The sequence below is a fragment of the Alexandromys fortis genome, unplaced genomic scaffold, assembly GCF_014885135.2.
Source record: "Alexandromys fortis isolate MF-2015 unplaced genomic scaffold, M_Fortis_MF-2015_v1.1 scaffold_62, whole genome shotgun sequence".
In the NCBI taxonomy this organism is placed as follows: domain Eukaryota; kingdom Metazoa; phylum Chordata; class Mammalia; order Rodentia; family Cricetidae; genus Alexandromys; species Alexandromys fortis.
In genome coordinates, this window is record NW_026067942.1 from 8,095,600 (window position 1) to 8,099,525 (window position 3,926).

The window sequence follows — 3,926 nt, forward strand, 5'->3', positions numbered from 1 at the left end:
ACACGTGCCCAGAGGCCTGTCCTCTGGTGTTCAGATGACGGTTCTAGCCTGCTGTATCTGGATAGTTTGAAGTCTCAATCTTCTTGACAGAGTCTCTTGAGTGAGGGAAGTCCTTTATCACTGTTAGAGGCTCTTACCCGGGGCCATGATATATTAGGGAAACAATCTACAGAGGAGTTCTACCGCCAACCTTCCTCCTAAGTGCCTTGCCCACGGTCCATCTCCTTGTGACAGAGGTATTTGGGGGTGAGATATTTGCCTCACTGGCTGGACGCTGCTTTCATAGGTGGTCTATTGATGGGGGCGGTGGGTGACGGTCTTCAGGCATGCAGGACTTGAATTCCAGGAGACACCTTCTTACTCTGCAAGGCACCATGGGATATTCTACCGCCACTTCAATAATAACCGAGTGCTACGTCCTTTCGACGCTCACCGAATGCCCACATCCCCACAAAGGCAGGCACCTTTAGCAATGTCAATCCACAACAAGAAACGGAAGCCTAGACAGCTGAGAAAACTTTCCCGAGTCTCTAGTGCCTGATAAAGTTGGGGGTTTGAACCCCACAGCTGGCTCCAGGGCCTGTGCTTTCAAATAGCACTTCCTGGAGAATGGAGAAAGCGGAAATTGGAGTGATCTTCGAATAGATGAGAACATAAGGTGGAACCGGGGGTCGCACGGACAGTCCCGGAGGCCACATTGACAGGTCCTGGCGTAGCTTCTCAAAGCCGAGTCCACTTACGCAGGTCCCTAAGCTAGTGTGGTGCCAGCCAGTCACCAAACCCTCATTTGTGCGGGGTCACTCCGGGAGGAGCGACGTCCTCCCATTTCCACGTGACCTCCTAACCTCCCGGGTCCCCAGGACCATCGGACACGCGCAGGGCGAGGCCCACGCAGGCACCGCTCCCTCGGTCGGTGGCAGGGGCGTAGAACTGGCAAGGCGGGGCCCGCGGCCCAAGAACGCAAAGTATCAGATTTCTTGTACTGCACCAATCCTGATCTCCGGGGGATGTGGCCACACCTGGAGGGCGTGGCCAGACGGCTCAGGGGCCGCGGCAACCTGGGCTTGGCGCTGAGCTCCGGGCACCTAGGTGGGCAGGTGCGGGCCTGTGCGGGCCGCCGAGGAGCCCGCGGTTCCCAGCCGCGCCTAGCCGTCGGGGGGGACTTCTGTGCTGTGGCGGCGTGAATTCCTGTACACCTGCTCCCGGACACTGACTGAGGCCAGGTGAGGGGACACTGGCGTCGGCAGGCCACCGTGATCGAGTAGGGACACCTGACGGGTGGGGCCGGGTCCCCTGGAGTTGGTGTGGGCGGTGGAGCTGGCTTGGGCACTGTTTCGTGTCCCGCACCAGTCTGGGTACTGGGCACCCTTCTCCATGTAGCTTAAGGGCGGCACCGGACTCCTCCTGATCTCACACCGACTGGACACTCTTCCCCTTCCCGCGGAAAGAGCTCGTTCTCTGCCCTCACTGCTCTGCGGTTGGATGGAGTGAAGGCATCCCCCACCCCAGCCCCTCCGGTTTTAACTAGCTAGCTTGGTGACTGACTCCTGTATCCCAGCAGGGACTTTCCAGACTCTGAGGCCCTGGGGTCCTAGTGGCGGTTTAGGGGGAACTAAGATAAGGATGACCCAGGGCTTTGGCCAACTTGTTTTCCTTTTTCCAAGTGTCTTAGCTTTCACGGGCTGGGCCTGGGAGAGGTCCGCGGAGTTCCAGGTAGCCAAGCTAGGTGCTGGGGAGGGTGGCGCTAGGCGTGGCGGCTCTGCGGGTGAGGCCCTCCTGGCCTGAAGGGGCTGGAGGCGTCGCAGGGAAAGTCTCCCATACTTGCCTGGGAGGGAGGCCTGGGCTGCTGTGCTTCACGGGCGGGCGCCTGCTCGGTGGTAAAGTGGTCACCATCCCTTCTCTGTTCTCTTGGTGGGTATCAAGATGGAAGCTAGGGAAGGGAGAGGGCAAGGTGCTTGGGCAGGGATTGGAGAAGTTGCTAATGACCCACAACTAGGCTCTGACACCCACCAGTTTCAATTCTGCGGGGAGGAGGGACCTGTGGAAGTGACCAGAGGCCCAGAATATACTCCCAGGCATGGCTAAAATCCACAGAGCCGGTATTTCTGTTCCCATCAGGGAAATTAGGACAGCCCCAACAGCTGCCTTTGAGAACTAGCTCAAACCTTGACAGCCTTCCAGCTTGAGGTCTGTGGCCCCAGAAACTGGCCCAGCAGGGGCTGCAGACGTGGTGGGATGTTTCTTGTGAAGGACCTGCTTCTGGAACAGGGAACAAGAGGACAGTTAGTGCCCCGGGGAGCCTGAAAGTGCCCCTGCTCTCTGCGTACCGTGAGAAGGTGGGTGGTGGCTTTGCCACTTGGATGGTTCCTACCTGTCAGAGGCACCGAGCTTCCATTTTCATGTGGCAGGGCTGAGGCTCAGTGGCATGAAGGTTTAGAGCGGTCTGATAGAGGTGCGTTTAAGACTGGGTGCCTTTAATCTCTTCACCCCATTGTGGTGGGGTCCTTGATGGTTTAGATGTGACCTCGTATGTGGAGAAGAAGGTAGGGGACGCTTAGAGTGCAGGGCTCAATGGCAGGGTTTGGGGCAACCCCAAGGTAAGATAGGAGCCACTTAACATCCCTCTGCTTTTGTCAGCTCAGCCGTCAAACGGGGCTGGCCCCTCTTCTAGGATCCTGAGGGTGAGCTAATGCAGGGGGACACTGTAAAGTCCCTGCATTATGTTGATGTGGAAGATGGTGCTGCCGGTCTTCCTGAGAAGTGCCATTGTCCTGTGGCGTAGAAAAATGCTGCTGCAATTCTAAAATAAGTAGGAATTGAAGCATAATGTGGATAATATATATATAAACATATAGAGAAGCGTACAAGGTGTGGGACAAGCACTACGATATCTTCCCCATGTGCGGCTGTCTGTGTTATAGAGTGGAGAGGCTGCTGTAAGTATGTACGGTCATGGTTGTGGGCTTTGCAGCCCCTGAATTTCCTCTCTGGCATCTTGGCTGTCTTTACCCTCCCCCATGCCTGTTTTAAGAATCTCAGATAGCAGGCGAGGATCTCTTGACTGACTTTTAAAAGGCACAGAGGGCTGCAGAGGAGGAAACAGTGCAGAGGAGGGCAGGCTGAGGGGCCACACATGTGTGATCTGAGGAGAACATGGAGAATCCAGATGCAGATCTAAGTCATCGGCATCCAGGGGTGGCTCTTCTTGCTGTCATGGGCTGGATGCCGCCTTCTTCTTCTTCTTCTTCTTCTTCTTCTTCTTCTTCTTCTTCTTCTTCTTCTTCTTCTTCTTCTTCTTCTTCTTCTTCTTCTTCTTCTTTCTTCTTTTGATGGCCATGAATCAACTATAATAAACACTCTGGGTACACGGCCAGACAAGAGATAGATTTCTCATGTGTGACAAACCCAGAGTCAGGACTTATCAGGACTGCTGTGTGACTGCTCAGAGCCCAGTGCTAGGTTAATAGGTCTGCTGTCCCCTCCCTTGTTCTGACTCCCCTGTCCCTGTCTCATCCTCTTCTAGCAGGAATGGGACCTGGGAGGAGGCGGCAGCTCTTGCCATGGGGGTATAGATTCCTTCTAAATATTTCTTCTTAAGGCAGGGTCTCATGGAACCCAGTCTTGTCTCCATCTCCCAGTCCTCCTGCCTTGTAGTAGCCCTTTCCATCAGGTGTCCACATGCGCTCTGGTTTAATGGCTCCATGGGATGCCCAGTGAAGCATCCCAAACCAGGGCCCAGAGTGAGGGCTCTAGAGGCTCTGTGCCCTGCTTACCGGCCCCAGCAAGCTGTGCTCCCAAGGGGAAGGTTTCAGTTGCAGTACCTGTTAATTGGGTCAGAAGGCTCAGGTCATACCTTGCTCTTAAAGTGCCAGAAATCGAGTTATGTTGAGTTCCTTGTATTTGGGGCAGCGCGGGGGGGGGGGGGG

At 55.4% G+C, this 3,926-nt stretch overlaps 1 protein-coding gene and 1 long non-coding RNA gene across 2 annotated transcripts in view; one reads left to right on the top strand and one right to left on the bottom strand.

Moving 5' to 3' along the window:
• Nucleotides 1–1,075: 1,075 nt before the first annotated feature.
• The window catches only part of Irf6 (interferon regulatory factor 6), a 16,520-nt gene continuing 13,669 nt past the window's right edge, over nt 1,076–3,926 (top strand). Inside the window, exon 1 of the mRNA XM_050148248.1 lies at nt 1,076–1,223. The gene's annotated coding sequence lies outside the window, so the exon portion shown is untranslated. The remainder of the gene's footprint in view (nt 1,224–3,926) is intronic.
• The window catches only part of LOC126505391 (uncharacterized), a 3,568-nt gene continuing 873 nt past the window's right edge, over nt 1,232–3,926 (bottom strand). The window contains exons 2-4 of the long non-coding RNA XR_007592892.1: nt 2,372–2,800; nt 2,166–2,259; nt 1,232–1,930 (exon numbers count right to left, since the gene is read on the bottom strand). This is a non-coding gene — a long non-coding RNA (uncharacterized lncRNA). The remainder of the gene's footprint in view (nt 1,931–2,165; nt 2,260–2,371; nt 2,801–3,926) is intronic.